Consider the following 24,052-nt stretch of genomic DNA (forward strand, 5'->3'; position numbering starts at 1 on the left):
CTATGAGTGTGAGTGTGTGGCCATGCAAGTGTGTGGACGTGTGTCTACTCACACGCCTACGTGAGGGTGTGAGTGGATCTACTCCCACTTCCGTTTATGAGTGAACGTGGGTGTGTGGGTGCGCACACGTGGGTGTGCATGAGCATGTGAGTGTGCGAGTGTGTGCTCCCCCAGCCCAGCTCCCTGCACCCCGCCAACGTTGCCTCACCCCTGTGACACAGCCACTAATGACTGTTTGCCATTGTCTGTGTGGTGGTGGCATCGCCCGCACTAATGACAGTCTCCCTGTCTAATGACCTGGCTTCTGCCCCACCATTTAGGAGCCACAGGAGCCCTCAGCCGGTGGCCAGAGAGATGTTGACGAGCTCAACACATTCCCCACCCGGTGTCCACGGGGGGTGGGGAGGAGCTCACATCCCACCCTCCCCCGCAGCCCTCCGGTGCCCAGTGTGGGCTGGGACCTGTGGCTGGCGGATGGCATTCCCGGGCGGGCGGGAAGCTCCAGGTCTGAGCCCCGCCCTCTGTCGCTGGCGGGGCTAGGCGGCTCCCCGCGGCCCCTCTCCCACCCGCCAGGTGCCCTGGAACTCTGGCAGCCTGACCTGCATCAGCTCCCACAGACGGGAGCCTGCCTCCCCCCACACAACCCCCACGCCCTCCTCGCTTCCCCAAATGCGAATGGTGTCTCTGAGCGGGCTTGGCTGTGCCCAAGAGGCTCCGGTCCGGGGCCGCCCCTGGAGGGTGAGGGAGCTGGGCGGCCCAGGAGTTCACAGGGTCCAGGGCAAGCCACCCTGGTGGCTGAAGCCTCCTTTGCTGACCCCACAGATCCATCTGCTATGGTTGAAATGAAATTCAAATAGCCTTTTGGACTGGATGAGGGAGCCAGGGAGGGGCCGCTGGTGGCTTTCTGCGAACCCACCACAATTTGTTCATACTCTCCTCCAGCTTTGCACCTGCTCCGTCCTACGGAGGGTTCTAACTTACGGGTCTGCCTGCTCCCGCCGTAAGTTTCTGTGCAGAAGCAGAGGAGCTTCATACTCTGCCGGGGTCAGTGGGGCCCCACTGATGGTTTTCCGGGTTAATGAATGCACCCCCTGAACTGGCCGTGTCACCTTGAAGTGACCTGCAGCGATCTCCTCTGCAAAATGGGGACGCGACGGTGCCTGCTTCGGGCTGGTTTACGCATGTCAACTCCGGTCTTGACCACCTTCTCTAAGTGTTCTTACTATTGTGCCCATTTTATAGAGGAGGGATCCGAGGTCCAGAGCACTCAAGTCCACACAACTAGCAAGTGCTAGGGTGCAGATTCAATACCAGGCCAGGTTGTCCTTACATCTTACTGCAGACCTAGGGGTGGTGGTGGTGGGGACACAGCATGAGCACTCAGCTTGGCTCCAGCAGCCAGGAAGGGGGAACCTGGTCTCTGAAGGTTTGCAGTGCTCTGGAGGGAGAAGCTTCCCTTGAGGAAGAGCGGACCCCTGCCAGGTTCTCCCCGGAGACTCCTGCTCTGATGCAACCTTATGTGGGGCCTCTCTGGCAATCAAGGCAGGAACTTGGACTTGGGGAGAAGCTGCTGATTTTTGAGAATTTCGTTGCTTCTCAAGAGAAACAAGTTGCAGGAAGAGAGATGTGACTTCGATTCTAGAGCTTTTCTTGGCACTTCTGTAGGGCAGGGACTCATATCCCGGCAAAATGGGCTTAATTAACAGAGAGAGGGACTCACAGCTAGTGATGACTGTGGAATATGAAGCTTTCTGAGAACGTTTGCAAAGCAACACATAAACCAAGGACAACTGAACACAGGGAAAACTCTGGTCTAATTGCCAAGGGGACGCGGAATAAGCGGTGGTAAGAGCTGGGTGGGGTTGGCTGGGGAAAGCTTCCCAGAGTGGAGTGAGGGGTGTGTGTTGACCAGGCTCGGGAGGGACAAGGCTTTCCTTGGGGTGCGGGCAGGCAGGGGGAGCAGCAAGCGCCTCGCATCCCAGCAGCATCATTATTCTGGAACCTGCCAGTCCCTAGGAGCCGTGCCCCAGAGCCTTGGCTCAGTGACCTGCTACCCTGAGAATTTGCCCTGCCTCCTGGGTGGGGATTGTCTGGCCTCACGCTTGCCCAGCCCACCTGGGGCCACTTGGAAATGACAAGGAAATATGGTGCGGCCTTGAGCCAGGTTCTCTCTCCGGGAGTGTGGCCCAGGTCTGCCTGGCTGCCTTCCCTTGGGATGTCTGGGGAGAGAGATGAGGGGGAAGCATGGAGCCCCTGGGGAGGCGGAGGGGGATTCTGAGAAGTGCAGGGGGTGCTTAATCAGGCCTGCTGCCTCCTTCTCAGGGGGGCCAGGGTGCTAATGGGGAGAGAGCAGGCCCACAGTCAACTTGTCTCCATGCTCGGCTGCTTTGGGGCTGGGCCTGGGCCTGGGCCTGGGCCTGGGGCAGTGTAGAGAAGTACCAAGTTCACAGAGCTCCTGAGCAGGAGAGGCCCTCAGTCCAGCCCCTTCCTTTACAGAGAGGGACTGGAGGGCAGGGGTGGGGAGGGGAGGATGGAGTGGTGTGTGTGTGTGTGTGTGGGAGGGAGGGGGGATGAGGACACAGCCAGGATTGGAGGGAGGGTGCTGTCATGGTTTTCGGGGGTTCCCTGGAAGGTGGCTGGCACATCTCAGCCCACAGTGCAAGGTGGGGGCCGCGGTACAGCTGGGCACTGGCGCTGGTGTGGTGTTTGAGGAGGGAGAGGGGCAAACCCTGGAGGAGATGGGGCAGAGAAGAAGGGCCGAGCTGCTGGAAGGTGGGGGGCTGGGTAGGAGCTCCCTGGTTGGGGGTGGGGGAGGCATGGGCAGGGGGCCCGGGCTGAGATGACAGTGAGGTGGGGAGCAGAACGAGTACCCTGAGGGACAGAGCTCTGGGCCCAGGTTGAGGGCTTCACCTTGGAATCAAGAGGCAAATGGAGCCTCTGGTGGTCCAGAGCCCCTGGTGACCCTTCACCCCTGGGATGGAATCAGGAAGGCCAAGGCCTGGGCTTACCACCAGGTGTCCCCCTGCTGCCTTCCACGGGCTGCTGCCTATCCAGCTGAGGCTGGGCGGAGGGCATTTCGACCTCAGTCACGGATTTTGTGGATTTTGTGGTGGGTGGAGGGGAGCTATGGGGAAGGAGTGACTGAGGATCAAGACACGGGAGAACACGGGACCGAGTTCCTGCCCAGTCCTCACCTCTAAGGACGCCCCGAAACTGGGACAGAGGCATCTACTTGGGGCTTCATAGTCACTTTATAAACTGGCACTTAGCCTCAGGAATGATAGGATTTGACCATTCATCTCCCGCCCAACAAACTCCATGCTTTAAAACAGTGGCATCCCGCCCGGGGGCCAGCAGTTGGGGGCAGGGAGATGCTGAAAGAGATGCTAAGGGAGAGACTGACGCTTGGGGAAGAAGAGGGAGCCTCTCCTCCCCGTATCCGTTGGTCTAGGGGATTGCGCAGTGGGAGGGGGCCTGGGAGGAGGAGCTTGGACTATGGGTCACTAGCCAACTGCCGCACACGGAGGCCGGAGGGACCTGGCGTTGGAGCCCTTCGGGGACAGCCCTGTTGTTGGCCCTCGCAGCCTTCCCGCCTTCTTGTCCTTGGGCTCTGTGCCCAGGCCCTGCCATCAGCACCTGCTCCCTGAGCCAGCGCCTGGCAGGCACAGCCATGAGATCATGGGGTGGGGTAAGCTGGCAGGTTCCTGATCTTCACTGGAGCCGTGGCAGGTGCATGGCGGAGCCCTGGGCCCGGCGCCTCCGTAATCTCCCTCCTGGCCCCATCCCCTTGCAGGGAGGCGGCTTCTCCCAACAGCCAGTGTAGTCTCGTCCGCCTCTGTCCTCAGACTCCAACAGAGGCGGAACACCGGCTTGTGCCTTGTCATGAAGGCTTGAGGTTAGACTTCAAGAAGGACTTCCTATTCAAGAGCCGGGCAAGTGGGACAAGGGAAGGAGTTCAAATTCAGGACGCGTGTCAGCAATAAGTGTAGCACTCTTCATTCGGGGCTCATTCTGCGCTTGTTTAGGGGCTCTGCGCTACGTGCTTTGTGGGCAGCACTGTGGCCTTCACCATGACACCGTAGGACCTGGAAACTCAGGCTACAGCTTTCACCGCCAGTAAGTGAAGGAGCTGGTACTTGCACTCAAGTTTCCGGCCTTTTGGTAAATCACAAGCATCCAGGGAGTGGGGCTCCCGAGGGCTCATTCATTCTTCACTGAGCGTTCAGGGGTGAGTGAGACGGGGTTCTCGAGGGCAAGACTGGGAGGTCAAACAGGCAGGAAAGATAAGAGGTGAGTGCACATTCCAGAGGGTGGAAGTCAGCCACGCAGAGGTGGGTGGGCCTGTTTCTGTTTGGCGCCTCTTGAGTCAGAAAGGAAGCAAATGCATCAGAATTGCAGCTCTAGGGAGGAGGGCGAGGCAGCGAGATCTTTGGCTTCCAGAGCTCCCTGTCATCGGCACATGAGGGACATGTTCTCTGGACAGTGGGAGAAGTCGGAAGGGCTCAGTTTGGAGGTGGGGAGATGGGCGAACTGACATGGGGGTCTTAGTGCAGATGCTTGTGTGTGTGTGTGTGTGTACACACACGCGCGTGTCCGCAGTCTCTAGTGATGCACCTGCTGCCCCTGCTGACTCGGAGCCCTCCCGTGGCATCTCTTCTACCACAGACACTCCAGGAAGAGCGTTCTGGAACGTAGTCTGTACTTGGGTGCAGCGCTGTCTTGACTGGGGACCCTTCTTGTTCCCCAAATGTCCTTCAGCTTATTCTAGTCCTGATACCCCCTCCCTTACTCCCAGGAAGTTTTCTCTGTCCCTTCGTCAACGATCCCCATTTTCTTCCCCTTTCCTAAGGATAAACTGGGGTCCAGGCTTTTAGCTACTGGTGGGCAGAGCACCCAATTCCGCCTTGACTCATTCACCCCTCTGTTCCAGGACTGGACTCACTGTGGGGAGCCCAGGCATGCTTAGAGCACGGATTCATTCATGGAGAAGGGGGATACAGGGACAGCTCCCGGTGTGTAACTGGGACCAGCCCTCCGGTGTGTCCTTTCAGGTGCCATGTTGGCTGCTGGCTCCTGCTTGAACTTGGTGTCCAAGTCTGTGCCCCACGTCAGTGAGTCTGGTGTTAGATCCTGTGTTTTGAGGCCCAGTGGAAACACACACAGTCAGAATCCTAAGATGACTGGGCCTGGTGGGACTCTGGAGACCACCAAGGCTCATCAGTCTTTCATTTACAGAGAAGGCATCTCCCAGAGAGGGAAGGGCCTTGTCCAACATCACAGAGTCGTTTGTGGGACACATTGGGTGTCCTGGCCCCCATGCCACTACTCTTGCCACCATGTCACATTGCCTTCTTAATTTTGACACCCCTTACTCTACCTCTCTCTCTCTTTTAAAGCTTTTTTAAAAAGTCTATTTATTTATTTTGAAAAAGAAGAAGAGAGAGAGAGCATGAGTGCATGTGTATATGCATGCCAGCAGGGGAGAGGCAGAGAGAGAGAGAGAGAAAGAGGGAGAAGAATCCCCAGCAGGCTCTGCACTGTCAGCACGGAGCCCCATGTGGGGCTCAATCTCATGAACCGTGAGATCATGACCTGAGCAGAAATCAAGAGTCAGATGCTTAACGGACTGGGCCTTCCAGATGCTCTCTCTCCCTCTCTTTTTTCTCTTGCCCTTATACTTTTCTTACACTGTTCTCTCTAAAGTTAGCCCATCTGTCTCCTGCCATTCCTCAAGGCCTGGCCTGGTCCCCTCCACTCTGGAATTCACCTGATCTCTCTCCTCTACTTTCTTCTGCCCCATTAGCAGCACGTCCTGCTAATTCCCATTCCCTAATTGTCTGTAACACAAATTAATGCTTTATTACTTGATGCTCTAATGACCTGGGTTCTAAGCAACCGTGTGACCTTGGGCTAGTTACTTAGCCTTCTTAATCCTCTGTTTTCTCATCTGTAAAATGGGACAGGCATTTGAGCTTGCGTGAATAGCAGAAGCAAGCTTGGGGGGCTCGACTTGGAAAAAGTCCAGATAGAAATCTGAGGTGTGGTGGGTGTGGGCGGGGTGACGGCAGAAAGGCAGGCAGGGGCCAGGTTGTGGGGCACCTCGGCTGGGATAGGTTATGCTATTGGCAGTGAGGAGTCCTTGAGGCTTTTCTGGACCCCCCCCCCACCACCTAGAGTTTGGGGTGGCCATGAATTGGGGTGGATGGAAACACAGAGGCTTTGAAGTTGGCCGACCTGGATTTGCACTTCGGCCCTCCCACTGGTTAGGTGTGTTGCCTAACCAGGGTGATTGCTAGAGCTCTCTCAGGTTCCTTTTCCAATCTGCAAAAATAAGGAGGATGCTACACCATAGACTTGTGGGAAAGAGTAGGTGCAAAAACATCTATAAATCGCTTAGCGTGGAGTCTTGTACTTAGTAAGTGCTTAATGAGAAGTAGCCATTAGAACTGTGGGCTGTCGTCATCCAACAGCACCCGTCTGCCCGCATCTTGGCCTGGCCTTGTCGCTGGGTCTGTCTGGGCCCAGGGTGACGGGCTCATTCCTCATTTGCCAGCCGGGAAGCTTCCCAAGGGTGGGGCCTGAGTGCGTCATCTCCCTGCTCTGGCAGCTCCAGAGAGTGAAGCGGGGGAGAGCTCTTGAGAACAAGGTGATGTTGCCCTTTGGAGCCCCTAGCGGGGGCTCTGCAGAGGCCCAGAAACCTGCCGGCAGGTGGTGGGAGGGGAGTCTCAGGCGGTCTTGGCCACCCACCATAGTGTCCCAGAGGATCGAGGCGTGCAGGGAGCTTTGTGTTGATGAGATGTGCACCCAACTTTCTCACTGTCCAGCCAACTGTCCCGGGCATAGACCTCAGGGCCTCCGGCACTGCAGTGGGCCTGTGAGGAGGGGCAGGCTTAGTGCCCAGAGAGGGAGCATGGGAGGGGGGAGGGCAAGAGGAAAGTGGCTGCCGGTTACCCACCCCCCTGAGCATCTCCTTGGCCTGCGCTGGTGGAGAGGGGTGCCACACACACCATCATTGAAACAGAGTCTAACCATTATTACACAAAACTTATAAAACACCTACTAAGTGCTGAGCAGTGTGCCAGGGGCTGAGGACAATCGTTTGGCAAAGATTGGGTGGGTCCTGCCTGCTTAGAGCGGGACTCAGAAAGGCATTCAGAGGGGGAGCACGGCGGGCTACAGGAGCTGTGAAGGCTGCCCTCGAACCCCCCAGAATGGTGATGTGAGGCTGTGTGGAGTAAGGCTTAGTGGAGCCTTGCAGACTGAGCTGGGGACCTGAAAGCATTTGTGTGGCTGGAGGGCCCTGGGGGGAGTTGGGCTGGGAGTGGGTAGAGATGAGGCCAGAAAGTGACCCAGCAGTCTTGGCGACCACATTGAGGAGTGTGTACTGTGTCTCAAGGGTAGGTGGGAGCCACTGAAGGCTTTTTAGGCCAGGGAGAGCTGTGGTCAGATGCAGGGTCTGCAGTGCTATGGGAATGGGGAAGGATGGGGTGATCCGACTTCAGGTTTCATGGAGGGAGGATTGAGGAGTGGGTATGGATCTGGGGGCGGGGGCTGAGCCAGGCTGTGACCCTGAGGCAGGGAGCCAGAGCTGGAGGAAGAGCAGGCCAGGGTCCCCACCATGGCCTTGACTCTATCACCTCTCCCCTGTAAGCCTCAAAGGCTGGTTTGTTCCACAGGCCCTTAGATAAGACAGGTCGCTTCTCAAAACCTTAGTGTTCTCATCTGAGACATGGAGAGTGGGGCAACTTTCTCCCTGCCACTTGGAGTAGCCGATTAAGAACACGCTTTCTCTACCTGGGCCTGGTTCCAGGGCACAGAAACCGGAAGGGGAAGAGCCCATGGACAAACAGGCCTCCGCTGGCCACACAATGGCTGGGGGTGGGCTCTGGGCATGCTCACTAAGCTCTCGGAGTGCCCTGGGAGGGGCCTGGGGCACGTCCAAAGTGAAAAGCAGTGGACGCGGTCCTGGCTGAGGCCTCCTTCTCTCCTTGCGGCCTCAACTGCTCTCTCATTACCCAGGCTCCCAGGGCTGGGAGGATGGGGAAGATGGGGTGACAGTTTAGGCACCTGGACTCGCCTAGCTCCGAAAGTCTCCAAATCTCTGCAATTTGCTGCTCCTCTTCTGACTCCGCAGAAGCAGAAATCGGAGGGAAGGGACCCACCCAGAGCAGACCAATGGTATTCGGACGATAAGAAGAACTTCCAGCTCCATCTCAGGGGTCCTTGCTTTCTCCCCACCCCGGGGGAGCCGCTGAGTGAGTGAGGTCGAGAGATGCCCTGACCCAGTGCCCCCGCCTCTGCCCTCCTGGGGCATCTGCCACTCGTGTTTCCTTGGAGGTTGTCCTCACATGGGCCTGGGGCAGAATGCAGCCCCCCAGGGGGGATGCTGCTGGCAGGGCGAGGTGGACGGTGGTCTTGTCTGACTAGCCCAGGAGAGGGGAAAGGGAGGCCTGCCAGGACGGCTCCTGGTTCTGGAAAAGGCACTCTCTCAGGCTCCTCGTGCCATCTCTGCGAATCCTCTTTCCACTTTTCTTCTTCCTCTTCTCTCCCACAGCCCTCCTTACTCCTCTCTCTCTGGTTTCCTTTCTAGCTCCCTCTATTTCACTCTTCTTCCCCTTATCCTTCCCCTGGCTCCTCAGTCCCCTCCACACCTCCTCTTCCCTTTCTCATCTCCTCCTGTTCCCCTGGGCTCAATTCCACTCACTTGCCCCCCCTCCCCCCCACTCTCCCCTTCCCGAGTTCAAGCTGTCTATTCCTTTCTCTTGGAGCCCCCTGCCCATCTTGGCAGGAGGTCATCCCAGATAATGCAGGGAATCAGGCTGTCTTCTCTCCAGAATGTCCCCCTTCTCCTGAAGACTAGCAGGCCGCCTGCAGCCCCACGGTGCCACCTGCTGCCTCAGGCCAGCGGGAGGACTGTGCCCTAGGCGAGCTCTCCCCCTTTGGAGCTCCCGTCTGTGGCAGCGGCCCCTGCAGGCGAGGTTGGGGATCACGGCTTCCTGCCAGCTTCAGCTCCCTCCCTCCTCCTGTTCACAACCCAGGAATCCCAAAGTCCACACGTGTGTGTCCAGGGTGCACATGAGTGTGGGAATCGTGTGCGGACCACAGGGCATAACATGTCATTCATTCATGCAGAAAACGGGCAGAAATCCATCCATCCCCTCCCCCCCCCCCCACCTCCAGGATACCAATGAAATGTGGCAGTACGTGGTACATGGTACATACTCAGGACATGACAGGGATCTCCTCCCTGATTGCCGACAGCCGCCCTGAGTCCCTTCCACAGCTACCCCTGGACTAGCTATGAGTCAGCTACTGCTGGGCAGCAGGAATCTCCAGGTTCCCATTCTGGAGGCATGAGTCAGGCCCAGTTTGGGGAGGAGAAAGGTCACACTGGGGTCAGATGCTGGACCCAGGCAGGAGCAGACACGCGCCTGGCTGCCACCTTATCACGATGGGATGGGATATATGTGATGTCCGTTGCCAGTAACTGGGTCCCAAGGGCTGGGAGGGTAAGGTCCTGGGGCTGAACTGAGCACCCCTACCTCTGTGGGCTGATGGTGTTGTTGACTTGGGCTCTGTGATATGCAGATGCTTTTCAGATAGAACCGCCTGAAAAGGGCCCAGCCAAGTCCTAGAAGGCATTGTGTTCATTGTTGCTGTTGCTGCTCCTGGGGGCAGAACCCCTAGCCCTGGGGATGGGCCCAGCCTGAGGACACCCTCACTGCCCTCAGAGCTCCCAAATCCATCTCGCCAGATCTGAAGCTCCATCTTGGTTCCTTGAGAACCTCTCTCCTTTATCTAGATTCTAGCAGTTTCCAATCAGGGCCCATTGAGCTTTCTTCAGGCTTTCGGGAATATCTATGATGGGGAAAGCCTACTTTCAACTCCCTCCTATACTCCTGATTCTGGGCAGGGGATCTGTCCTTCCTTGTTGCAGCAAACTGACCATTCAGCACAACGGACAGCGACCCACGTGGGTGGGCCATGGTGGGGAGGCAGGTCTGTGAGCCTAGCAGTAGTCAATATTTTAGCCATGCTATTCTATCCCCAGTGTCAGCTTCTTATCTCCAAGAGCCAGAACATACTGGTTTCTTAGGGCAGCTAACTATCCATCTCTCAGTAATTATTATTATTATTATTATTATTATTATTTTTAATATATGAAATTTATTGTCAAATTGGTTTCCATACAACACCCAGTGCTCATCCCAAAAGATGCCCTCTTCAATACCCATCACCCACCCCCCCTCCCTCCCACCTCCCATCAACCCTCAGTTTGTTCTCAGTTTTTAAGAGTCTCTTATGCTTTGGCTCTCTCCCACTCTAACCTCTTTTTTTCTTTTTCCTTCCCCTCCCCCATGGGTTTCTGTTAAGTTTCTCAGGATCCATATAAGAGTGAAAACATATGGTATCTGTCTTTCTCTGTATGGCTTATTTCACGTAGCATCACAATCTCCAGTTCCGTCCATGTTGCTACAAAGGGCCATATTTCATTTTCTCATTGCCACGTAGTACTCCATTGTGTATATAAACCACAATTTCTTTATCCATTCATCAGTTGATGGACATTTAGGCTCTTTCCATAATTTGGCTATTGTTGAGAGTCCTGCTATAAACATTGGGGTACAAGTGCCCCTATGCATCAGTACTCCTGTATCCCTTGGGTAGATTCCTAGCAGTGCTATTGCTGGGTCATAGGGTAGATCTATTTTTAATTTTTTGAGGAACCTCCACACTGTTTTCCAGAGCGACTGACCCAGTTTGCATTCCCACCAGCAGTGCAAGAGGGTTCCCGTTTCTCCACATCCTCTCCAGCATCTATAGTCTCCTGATTTGTTCATTTTGGCCACTCTGACTGGCGTGAGGTGATATCTGAGTATGGTTTTGATTTGTATTTCCCTGATGAGGAGCGACGTTGAGCATCTTTTCATGTGCCTGTTGGCCATCCGGATGTCTTCTTTAGAGAAGTGTCTATTCATGTTTTCTGCCCATTTCTTCACTGGATTATTTGTTTTTCGGGTGTGGAGTTTGGTGAGCTCTTTATAGATTTTGGATACTATCCCTTTGTCCGATATGTCATTTGCAAATACTTTTTCCCATTCCATTGGTTGCCTTTCAGTTTTGTTGATTGTTTCCTTTGCTGTGCAGAAGCTTTTTATCTTCATGAGGTTCCAATAGTTCATCTTTGCTTTTAATTCCCTTGCCTTTGGGGATGTGTCAAGTAAGAAATTGCTGCGGCTGCATCTCTCAGTAATTAAACACACGATTCTAGCCATTCACATACACGGATTAGCATGAGGTGCCCTAGAGAGCCTTCGCAGGCAGAAAAATGGTGGGAAGTGGTGTAGTGATTTGATTGATCTCTGCCACACCAACATGAAGAAAGTCAGTTAAAACACATACAGGCAGGAAAAAAAAATCATTCCTTGAACACCTGCTGTGGACCAGCCCTTGTTAGGGACTGGGAGGGAGTGGGAAGAGTGCAACATGAGGTTGTCCTTGCATTCTTCTGGCCTTATGGTGGCTCACAGTTGCACCGAAGAGGTACGCATCAACAAACACGTATTTCTTTCCCATTTATGAAATTTGCAGAACTATTTCTGGGAAATTATCAAACCTGTTAAAGACATGCAAAAATGAAGTGGCAGCTTTGCTGGGTGGAAAGGAAAAAACCCGCCTAAATCCTGCGTGACTAGCGTCTGGAATGCCTGCTTTCAGGGAAGCCCTCTCCTGGTTCCCCTGGCTGCTGCACCAGCAGGGCCTCTGCCTGCTCCTGCTGGGGACACAACCCAGGGAAATGGCACAGAGGTCCAAGGACAACAGAATTTGATGACTTTATGGATTAAATACATACTGATGTGTCAACAGTGTGACGATACCAGAAATCAAAGGTTATATTCTCTCTCCACTCTCCCTCACTATCTCCCCTTCTCTTCCTTGGGCTCCTCATTCTCCGAGCCTTTGGGGCTTTATAGGATGAGCTTAGTCCTAGTAGGGTGTGGAAAGAATCCTGGCTTGCTTCCTCTCCTATCCCAAACCCTAGAGGCCATAGCTTCTAACATCCTCCTGAATGGTCAGTACTGAGTTTCCTTGCATAAACCATGGCTCAAGCTGCCATTCCAGCCCTCCCCAGCCCTACCTCCAGCCTGATCCTCTGGACAGAGAACTGTTTGCCCATCCCACGCCTGGCAGCCTGACCCAGACCGTCAAGATGAACAGGTTTGGCAGATCAAACTGGCTACAGTCTTTGTTTTTCGCGAGATAAAGCGTCAGAGTTTTGGCCACAGCTGAAATAAACTTTTGCATTTATTTTCTTTGGAATCATTTTTAATGTATGGAAAAGTGGCAAGAATAGTACAAAGAAACAAATTTTTTGGTCATTTGAGAGTTAGTTGCTGACCTGATGTCTCCTTACTCCCAACTACTTTAATGTGTATCTTCTACAAACAAGGACATTCTCTCTCTCTCTCTCTCACTTAGCCACATTACAGCCATCAAAATCAGGAGATTAACATGGATACATCACTGCCATCTGATCCTGAGACCCTATTCGAGTTTTACCAGTTGTCCCAATAACGTCCTTTTTAGCAAAAGGATGCCATTCAAAATCAGGCCTTAGTGTATTTGGTTGTCAGTCTTCTTGGTCCCTTTCAGTCTGGAATAGTTCCTGAGTCTTGATTTTCATGACATTGACACTTCTGAGGATGATAAGCCAGCTATTTTGTAGAAGGTCCCTTGGTTTGGGTTTGTCTGATGTCTTGTCGTGATTAGACTTGTGTTATGCCTTTTTGGCAGAGTATCGCAGAAGTGATAGGTGCTGAATTCTATCACGCAGTGCACGATTTCAATTTATTCCATTTCTGGTGATGTTGACTTTTTTTTTTAATATTAAAAAACCTTTTAAATTTTTTTTTTATTTTTGAGAGACAGAGACAGAGCATGAGCAAGGGAGGGGCAGAGAGAGAAGGAGACACAGAATCCGAAGCAGGCTCCAGGCTCAGAGCTGTCAGCATAGAGCCCGATGCGGGGCTCAAACCCACAAACTCCAAGATTATGACCTGAGCCGAAGTTGGACGCTTAACTGACTGAGCCACCCGAGGCCTCCCTGGTGATGTTAACTTTGATGACTGTCTTCCAGTTTCCACCACTGTAAGTTACTTTTTTCCTCTTTGTATTTAAAATGCACTTTGTGAAGGAGCACCTGGGTGGCTCAGTTGGTTAAGCGTCTGACTTCGGCCTAGGTCATGATCTCACTGTTCCAGAGTTTGAGCTCTGCGTCAGGCTCTGTGCTGACAGTTCAGAGCCTGGAGTCTGTTTCAGATTCTGTGTCTCCCTCTTTCTGTGTCTCCCTCTCTCTCTGCCCTTTCCTTGCTCGCACTCTGTCTCTGTCTCAAAAATAAATATAAAAATTTTTTAATGTTTTTATTTCATTTTTGAGAGAGAGAGAGAGAGGGAGAGAGAGAGAGAGAGAGAGAGAGAGAGAGACAGAGTGTGAGTGGAGGAGGGGCAGAGAGAGAGAGAGAGAGAGAGAGAGAGAATCCAAAGCAGGCTCTAGGCTCTGAGCTGTCAGCACAGAGTCTGATGCGGGGCTCAAACTCACTGACCATGAGATCATGACTGGAGCTGAAGTCAGACGCTCAACTGACTGAACCACCCAGGTGCCCCTAAAAAAATTTTTGTTTTAATCCCCTCCATTCTTGAAACACTTCCTAACTTTCTGGATGAAGATAATCTTGAAACATTTTGTGACATCTTTGCTGCCGGCACTGGAATTAGCCATTTCTCCAAGGAACTTTGGTTTCCTTTGTGGGGGGAATGGTATTTAGAAATCATGATCTGGGCTGATGGCTTTTGAAATCTTGTCCATGAGTTTTTGACCCTTAAGACAGGAATGAGTGTGCCTTCAAGCTCCAACATTCTAGACCAACATTCTAGATCAGTGATTCTAAACTTGTTCAGGTAGTGGACAATGTGGAGATAAAGAGACTTTTTTTAAAAATGAAATTTATTGTCAAATTGGTTTCCATACAACACCCAGTGCTCATCCCAACAGGTGCTCTCCTCGTTGCCCATCACCCACTTTCCCCTCCCCCCACCCCCATCAACTGATAAAGAGACTTAATGGAAATATATGATATATAGAGTAAACATAATATTTTATAAAATCTAAAACATCATCAATGGAGAAAGTAAGGGACTATATGTATATATATGCATATGCGTATATGTATACACACATATACAGTTTAAATCTATGTAGTTTCTTTTTTTTAAGTCTATTGTGATTTAAAAAATTTTTTTAAGTGTATTTATTTATTTTGAGAGAGAAGAAGAGCAGGGAGGGGCAGAGAGAGAGAGAGAGAGAGTAAGACAGAGAGAGAGAATCCCAAGCTGGCTCTGCACTGTCAGTGCAGATCCCAACGTGGGGCTCGAACCCACCAATTGTGAGATCCTGACCTGAGCCGATGTCGGACGCATAACCAACTGAGCCACCTAGGCACCCCAAAATCTATGTATTTTCATGTATTTGTCTATATTGAAAGTCATGAGCACGCTTATACCTTCAATCTGAATCTCAGTACCGCATGGTTCATTCTAGTTTCCTTCTTCCAGCATTCCTTTGTGTACAACCAATCTCCCCTCGCAGCCACAGTCCTCAGCACAGATGTCTTCTGTGTTGGGACAAGAAACTCCCCCAAGAAACCTTGGCCTGGATGCCTGCTTTCCCACCTAGTAGCTTTGGAATTGGATTAGGCAGGAAGAAAGGAAGCCCTCTCCTGGTTCCCCTGGCTACTGCACCAGCAGGGCCCCTGCCTGCTCCTGCTGGGAACACAACCCTAATCTCTTTTCTTTGTTCCCTCAGACCTAGTTATGGTAGCTGCTTCCCCTTGGGCCCGTCCCGTCATATCTCTTTTTACCCTTTCAAGTGCCCGGTCAACACTCTACACCGGGTTAACAATTCTTTACATTGAGTTCTCTCTGTTCAAATAGTGTGACTGCTGTCTCCTTATTGGAGCCTGACTGACAGAGGTGGGCCTTGAGCCCTGATGCGCAGAGGCTCATGGGGTGCCTACGTACTTTCTCCCCATGTCAGTGTATGTGGAGATACCGGGAAGAGATAGCTCCCTGCCAGTGGGCCTGTGGGAGCTGCAATGTTGGCTGAGAGAAGGCAGCCCCTTCCAGAGCATTCTGGGTCTCTCTTGTTAGGTTTCAAACAGGAAGTGTCTAGCTGGGCTGAAGGACTGTTGACTGGAGAAATTCCAGCTGGAACGTTTGGCGGCTGTATGTTCCTTGAAGTCAAGGGCATCTCCTGGAGACAGGAATCTATTGAAAAGAGTCTGTCCTCATAAATTTACACAAAAATTTTGTGTTTGATGCATTCAATGGTTACACAACAACTTTCATGTCAACTTTTTTTTTTTTTTACAGATTTTAAATAAAACGTTTATGTTTGACAGAGATAGAGAGGGAGAGAGGGAGAACACGAGTGGGGGAGGGGCAGAGAGAGGGAGAGGGCGAGAATCCCGAGTAGGACTCCATCCATGAACCATGAGATCATGACCTGAGCTGAAACTAAGAGCTGGACACTTAACCAACTGAGCCACCCAGGCTCTCCTCCTGTCAATTGTTTTTAATAAACATTAGTGAGCACCAAATGAAGGTCAGATGCTATGCCAGACAATGGGGATGTGCAGATAGAGTCACCAGTCCTTAGGCCCTAAGATCCCGCTGTCTACTTGTGGGAGATACTCGGGTAAAGAAACCGACAGCTTCCAGTTAAATCTGGCAGATTGAACACACACATTTAACTCTGCTCCCTTCTGAAACCCACGACACTGAGGTGAGGTTTGTTTATTTTAAAAACTGAGGGGCACCTGGGTGGCTCAGTTGGTAAGCATTTGACTTTTCATCTCAGCTCAGGTCATGATCTCACAGTTCGTGAGTTCGAGCCCCGCATCGAGCTCTGCACTGATGGCGTGGAGCCTGCTTGGGATTCTGTCTCTCTTCTCTGCCCCTCCCCCACTTGTGCTCACTCTCTCTCTATTAAAGTAAATAAATAAACATAAATAATTAAAACAAATAAAAATTTAGATGTTGTTGTTTTGAAAATGAGAATTGGTTTTGACACGATATATTATGGATCAATTCGTGCGTAGTATGCATTTCAGGTTTCCTCATGCACAATTTTGTCTGTGAGGAACGTGGATGAACACAGAAAACTGCACCCAGTCTAACTGGGTCGTGTAGGAATAACAAAATGCGTACAACTCTAACATCTATCCAGTGCCGCCCACCCACACCAGGCGGGACCACCCTTCACTGGACTTCAGATAACCTTCCTCTCGCGGGTAACTTGCAGTAACCTCACCATAGCTAACAAGCTGCAACCCTTCCCATGCCCACGTCCACAAGCCAACTGAGTCTCTTTCCAGGTAAAATGCCTAATTTATTGTAGTCTTTATGTGTTTCTTAACCATTTCGTATGTGTAAAACCGTGCTACCATTTTCATTAGGTTCTTATCTTTTTTCAACGTGTCACTGATGAAGTTTTTAAGTATTGTGCTCCGAACCCTATTTTTTCCCTCATAAGCCCTGTGGTCATGTTGCAGGGTTTTGCACGGTGGGGTGTTTTTTAGGAATGCTTATGTTGTGTTATAGCAGAACCGATTACACATAAGACCGAGAAAACAGCAAAGGAGATGATTGTAGAATGCTTCTGGAAGGTAGAAAGTAGAACAAATCGTAATTGACTGTGAGATAATACAAAAAAAAAATGTGTATTGCTCTCTGATCCCAGTTTCCAGCACAGAATTCCTAAAACCCTTGTAAATTCCTAAGGGACAAGAACATTAGGACAGCTCCTAAGCCCTTGTAAATTCTGTTAAAAAATTTTTTTTAATGTTTATTTATTTTTTAGAGAGAGAGAGAGAGAGACAGAGCACGAGTGGGGGAGGGACAGAGAGAGAGGGAGACACAGAACCCAAAGCAGGCTCCAGGCTCCAAGCTGTCAGCACAGAGCCCCAAGCGGGGCTTGAACCCACGAACCGTGAGATCATGACCTGAGCCGAAGTCGGGCACTCAACTGACTGAGCCACCCAGGCGCCCCAAATTCTTAAGTGATAAGAGCACTAGGGAGCATCTTTTATTCTATTGAGGCGACTCTGGATGGGCTCCCGGATGGCTGCTTGATGGGGGCTGACCACAAAACCAAGCATGATTAGAAACTTGCAATTTTCAGCCTCACCCCTGTCCTCTAGAGAGGGGAGAGGGGCTGGAAATGGAGTTAATAATTGATCGTGTTTATGTGAGGAAGCCTCCATAAAATCCTAATAGTCAGGGTTTGGGGGGACTCCCAGGTTGGTGGACATATTCACGTACTGGGAGGGTGACATACCCCAACCCTATAGGGACAGAAGCTCCTGGACTCAGGACCCTCCCAGACTTTGCCCTTTGCCCTATCTGGTTGTTCATACGTATCTTTTATCACATCCTTTTTTTTCTTTTAATGTTTTTATTTATTTTTGAGACAGAGGGAGACAGAGCACGAGTGGGGGAGGGGCAGAGAGAGAGGGAGACACAGAATCCGAAGCAGGCTCCAGGCTCCGAGCTGTCAGCACAGAGCCCGATGCGGGGCTCGAACCCACGAACCGTGAGATCATGACCTGAGCCGAAGTCGGACGTTTAACTGACTGAGCCACCCAGGTGCCCCTATCACATCATTTAATAACCTGGTAAACATAAGTGTTTCCTTTAGTTCTGTGAGCCATTCTGGAAAATTGAATCCAGGGAGGGGGCCGTGGAAGCCTCAGATCTCTGAAGAGGAACAGCCTGGTAGGACCGAGCCCTTAGCCTGTGGGAGCTGACACCATCTCAAGTCTAGATAGGGTCAGAATGGAGTTAGGTCACAGGACACCTAGCTGGTGTCACAGAATTGCATTGTATGGGAAAGACTCCCACACCCTGTGACTGGAAGTGTCAGAAGTGAAGTACTCTGTGTGAATAGTAAAGGGGACACGCAGGAGGAGAACTGTAGGTTTTTTTAAACACACTAATTAAGGCAAACAAGTTGAATGTTGAGCCAGTGGTGGGAAAGAAGAGGGCTACACAGGAAGCAAAGGAGGAACCAGAGGCTGGGTAGAAGCTTATTTGCCCAGCAGGGCCAAGACCCCCTCCATCCCCGAGGCATCTCAGTGAGTAGATCCACTCCTTCAGGGCAAGGAAAGGACTCAGCCCTGGCCACTGTGCAAAAGATCTGGGGAGAAGCCCCCTAAACCTACTGACAGTGGTCGCCCTAGCGAGGACCCACTCTGCCTGAGCTGGGACAAAACTGCCCTTATCTGTTCATACCTGGAGCCCCCGAAGAACCTAGAAGCTCTCTCCAGTTTTCAGGCAAGGAGAAATGTCTACCTGCCCCCTCGCTGCCAGCCTGAAGAGACAACACCAATGTGCACAATCAGAATCAGTGCCTCCTACTGCGGAAAATGGGAAGGGAACAAATAGAACTTGAAAACAATGTGCCCCCACAGAAATACTTCTTTTTTTTTTTTTAAGTTTATTTATTTATTTATTTATTATAGTAATCTCTACATGTGGGGCTTGAACTCACGACCCCAAAATCAAGAGTTGCATTCTCCTCTGGGGCGCCTGGGTGGCTCAGTCAGTTACGCAACTGACTTCGGCTCAGGTCGTGATCTCATGGTTCGTGAGTTAGAGCCCTGCGTCCGGCTCTGTGCTGACATCTTAGAGCTTGGAGCCTGCTTCAGATTCTGTGTCTCCCTCTCTCTCTGTCCCTCCCCTGTTCATTCTCTGTCTCTCTCTGTCTCTCAAAAATAAATAAACGTTGACAAATTTTTTCTTAAAAATTAAAAAAAAAAAGGAGTTGCATTTTCCTCTGACTGAGCCAGCCAGGTGCCCCCCACAACGGGAATGCTTCTTCTTCTTTTTTTTAATGTTTATTTTTGGGAGAGAGAGGCAGAATGTGAGTGGGGGAAGGGCAGAGAGAGAGGGAGACACAATCTGAAGCAGGGTCCAGGCTCTGAGCTGTCAGTACAGAGCCCATCGTGGGGCTCGAACTCACAGATCACAAGATCATGACCTGAGCCGAAGTAGGATGCTTAACTGACTGAGCCACTCAGGCACTCCAGAAATACTTCTTTTTAAAAAAATTAAAAAAATTTATTTATTTAGTTTTGAGAGAGCAAGGGAGAAAACACAAGCAGGGGAGAGGCAGAGAGAGAGGGAGAGAGAAAATCCCAAGCAGGCTCCGCACTGACAGCGTGGGGCTCAAATTCATCAACCGTGAGATCACGACCTGAGCGTAAACCAAGAGTCAGGCGCTTAACCGACTGAGTCACACAGGCACCCCTCAACAGAAATACTTTTATGAGGATTCAACCGCATATTGCTAAGAATGGTCTGGGACTAAGAAAGAGGTTTTGGCAATTAAGAAAAAATCTTGAGTTTAAAATTCAATAGAGAAAATGAAAAGTAGAACAAATATTGCTGAGTGACAGGTGAAGTCTTCTGGGAGATCAAATGGGGGAGCTATCTTACAATATGGAATACAAGCATGAAGAAAATGGAAATTATGAGTGTAAAGATAAATGCGAGGATGCCAAAGCTAGGGGGATCTTCTATCTGAATGGCAGCTGTTCCAGAAGAAGAGAAAAGAACAAATAGAAAAGAACTAATAAAGACAGAAACAGGAGAAGAAAAACTTCTCTGAGCTAAAAGAAAGACTTGAGTATTAATGTAAAAACTGTTCTTTGAATGCCTAGCAAGATTAGTACAAACAAGATATATACCTAATCATTTCCTGGTGAATTCTCAGGACTTAAAAAAAAAAGAAAGAAAGAAAAAGAGGAAAAAAAAAAAATGAGAATCCTAAAAGTCTCCCTCCATAAAAGCAACAAACAATAAACACAGGTGACCTGAAATGGAAAGAGAAAGAGAATCAGACTATCGCCTGCAACTTGAAAATCCTCAGGCTCATGGGACAATGCTCCCTTACCACTTTTGGGGGAAAAGACTCAGATTCACAAATCTTGGCCAAAATATTATGTAAGCATGAGGGAGGAGACATTTTTCAGACCTTGCAAGGAAGTCTCTGTGAACTGTTTCTCAAGAAACAACTCAAGAAGGTAGTTAAGACAAATGAAAATTAAATTTGAAAAAACACAAAATAACCTCAAGGTAGAGAAAGGCAAAGAGAATGGGAAGCAGTGGAGAGCAGTAAATCGACTAAAATCTGTAGCAAATAAATGGATGAGATAAACAGATTCTAAGCTATGTTCTATATTAGCAAAGATCTTTGAAACAGGACACAAGGGGGAAAACTTTTAGTAATAGGTTGAACCTGAAGTTGCAGATTATTTCAAAAATTTTTAATGTTTATTTATTTTTGAGAGGGGGGGAAAGAGAGAGAGAGAGAGAGAGAACGAGCAGGGGAGGGGCAGAGACTGAAGGAGACACAGAATCCGAAGCAGGTTCCAGGCTCTGAGCTGTCAGTACAGAGCCCGATGCTGGGGCTCGAACTCACAAACCATGAGATCATGACCTGAGCCAAATCAGATGCTCAACCGACTGAGCCACCCAGGTGCCCCAGAATGTAAAGTTACAGATTATTTCAACCAAGCCTCAGCTATGGGATGGAGACACTGATGGGGTCAAGAGCAAAGAGGGGAGGAGGGTAGGGAATTAAAGAGTTAGGGGTCGGGGCGCCTGGGTGGCGCAGTCGGTTGAGCGTCCGACTTCAGCCAGGTCACGATCTCGCGGTCCGTGAGTTCGAGCCCCGCGTCAGGCTCTGGGCCGATGGCTCAGAGCCTGGAGCCTGTTTCCGATTCTGTGTCTCCCTCTCTCTCTGCCCCTCCCCCGTTCATGCTCTGTCTCTCTCTGTCCCAAAAATAAATTAAAAAAAAAAAAAAAACGTTGGAAAAAAAAAAATTAAAAAAAAAAAAAAATAAAGAGTTAGGGGTCCGGGATGAGGGAGAGGGATTTAGGCAAATAAAGGAGAACTTGCATTCCTCCCCCCTCTCCATGTTCTTCTTTGATTTTTTGAATTCTCTTGAACAGTTGGGATGCACTAATTAATTGCCTTCATAATTAAAGACCATGGAGTAAGAAACACTGAAAAGTTAACAGTGTTCAAAGGTGTAAGGTGAGGCCATGTCTCTAGAGAAACTGCTTTCCCCAATTCTTCCTTTCTTTCCCAAGGTAGTTTTTTCACAAACAAAAAATGACTGACCAGAAAAAAGGCTAGGCCATGGTATGCACATAACTCCCGAGGCCCCAAAGTAGAAACCGAACATGCTCCATAAATAAAGATAGCTATCTGCATCCTTGCAAGTTCTCCTTTGTTGGAGAAGGGCTATGTTCTGGCATGCCCTGTGGGGGGTTCATTGTTCTCATCTTTAGAAGACCGAACTCTGTGATAGGACTTGGAAGACACCAGAGCAGTGGCACGGGGAGAAGCTCTCTGGCCTAGTTCTTCTTAACCTAGAGGTTAACGTGCCTGAAGTTTAGTTGTGTCTCTGCCATTTCTGTGAGTTATGTGCCTTTGTGCAAGTCGTTTGACCTCTCTGAGATGAATCGATCACTCCAGAAATACTGGGTTGCTGCACATAGTCAACATTCTCCAAATGTTTGTTGAATAAATAAGTGAATAAATGCGTGGCTCAGTTGGTTAAGCATCCTACTTCGGCTCAGGTCATGAGCTTGCGGTTCGTGGGTTCCAGCCCTGCATTGGGCTCTGTGCTGATGGCTCAGAGCCTGGAGTCTGCTTCAGATTCTTGTCTCCCTTTCTCTCTGCCCTTCTGCTGCTCTCTCTGTGTCTCTCTGTGTGTCTCAAAAATAAATAAACATTAAAAAAAAAGTAGGTGAATAAATGAATGAGTGAAGGGACTTGCCTAAGGTCACCCTCAGTGGGAGCTGTGCCTGAAGCCCATAGGTATCCAGCCTTGCTCACAGTGAAGATGGCTCTCCTCCACCTCCTCCTCACTCACCGGCCTCAGCACTCGGCACACCTCCTGGAGGATCTGCTCCTGGTTCTGCACAGAGCACAGGACCAGGGTGCAGACCACCACATCCATGGAGCCATCGGCCACCTGATGCATGTTCTCCCCCGCAGCCACCACGAAGCGCTCGAACTGCAGGTGTCGGTTCTCGGCGACGCTCTTGATCAAGAACTTCTCAAAGTTGGGGTTGGGGTCGATACAAGTCACCCTGCATCCAGCCGGGTAGAACTTGAAGTTGGCCCCGGTGCCGCAGCCCACTTCCAGCAGAGAGAGCTTCCCGGAGGGGCCCGCAAACTCCGGCAGGTTGCTGAAGAGCTTGCGCTTCTTGCTTGTCATCTGTTCATTGTACATCACGGTGAACTTCTCGAGAAGTAGGGGAACCATTTTTTGCATATCTGGTTCCACAAGCCCAGAAGGTTCAGCAGGAACATGGGAAATAGATGTACCAGGATGCAACAGCCTGAGAGAGAAGGTGGCTGAGGACTCTTGGTGTGCAGGAAAGAGAGCACAAACCCCGGGGATGGAGGAGGAGAGCAGGGTGGGGGCAGTGGCACCACCATGGGTAACGTAAGACCCTGCAGACACCCCCAGTAGCACAGAGTTAGCAAATGAGGGATAAACCCAGAGAGGGGGTGTCTCAAGTCCTAATGTTCTGGGGCTCCTACCAGAAAAGAGAGGATAGGAATCTCCAAGAGCATGGCAATGGCCATCTGTCACAATAACTTCAACATCGGCAACAACTCGCATACACTGAGTCTTTAAGTACGTTTTCTAACACTCTCTTCTTCACTACTTAAAAGAACCCATGAGACAGGCACTATTCACTTCCCATCTTATAGAAGAAGCAGCTGAGCCCCACAGAGGTGAACTACAAGGTTGTGCAGCTGGGAAATGACAGTCCAAGCGAAACCAGAGGGCCACGCTGGTGTTGTGTGGTTTCCACTAAGACCGCTGATCTCTTTTAGGGGAGTAACTTCTGACGGAGACCAGAGAGAGTACATGCATAGGGTGATCATGTGGAGAGGATTGGGACAGAATGACCTCACAAAATGTTGTTTTTTGTCACCCCTGGAGGCAGAAATAGCCATTCTCATCGTCTGTAGAAACTTCTCTGGACTAGCCTCCTCTGCCCACCTTTGAGTATCTATCCATATCCTTGCCCATCCTTAGCTCCTTCCTGCCATACAGAGGTGTTTCTCCTCTGAGCCAGGCTGGCCCCATCCGGTAAAGCCAAAACCCTAATTAATTAGCTACCGCCCCCCCCCCCATCTTTAACATCTCTCCTTATGGTCTCTCTCCTTTTCCCCCACCAACCTGCATCATCAAGTCTTTCCATCCCATGGGAATCCTTTCCTTTACCTCACTTTCCATGCAAGCCAACCCCCCCCCCCCCTTACTTTCTCTTACTGTCAAACTGCATGAGACATTGTAGTGGGTACTCATTGTTCCCACTCCCTCGCCCCATTCAAACTGCAGCCTGCTGACTCTCAACAATAGCCAAATTATGGAAAGAGCCTAAATGTCCATCAACTGATGAATGGATAAAGAAATTGTGGTTTATATACACAATGGAATACTACGTGGCAATGAGAAAAAATGAAATATGGCCTTTTGTAGCAACATGGATGGAACTGGAGAGTGTGATGCTAAGTGAAATAAGCCATACAGAGAAAGACAGATACCATATGGTTTCACTCTTATGTGGATCCTGAGAAACATAACAGAAACCCATGGGGGAGGGGAAGGAAAAAAAAAAAAAAAAAAAAAAAGAGGTTAGAGTGGGAGAGAGCCAAAGCATTAGAGACTGTTAAAAACTGAGAACAAACTGAGGGTTGATGGGGGGTGGGAGGGAGGGAGGGCAGGGTGGGTGATGGGTATTGAGGAGGGCACCTTTTGGGATGAGCACTGGGTGTTGTATGGAAACCAATTTGACAGTAAATTTCATATATTAAAAAAGAAAAAAAAAACAAAAAAAAAAAAACAAAAAAAAAAAACAAACAAACTGCAGCCTGCTGACACCTGTCTTCTGCCCCCACAAC

At 50.3% G+C, this 24,052-nt stretch overlaps 1 pseudogene; it reads right to left on the bottom strand.

Moving 5' to 3' along the window:
* Positions 1-21,917: 21,917 nt before the first annotated feature.
* On the bottom strand, positions 21,918-22,444 carry LOC122225391 (annotated as a pseudogene).
* Between the last annotated feature and the right edge of the window lie 1,608 nt (positions 22,445-24,052).

The sequence above is a fragment of the Panthera leo genome, chromosome B4, assembly GCF_018350215.1.
Source record: "Panthera leo isolate Ple1 chromosome B4, P.leo_Ple1_pat1.1, whole genome shotgun sequence".
Lineage (NCBI taxonomy): Eukaryota > Metazoa > Chordata > Mammalia > Carnivora > Felidae > Panthera > Panthera leo.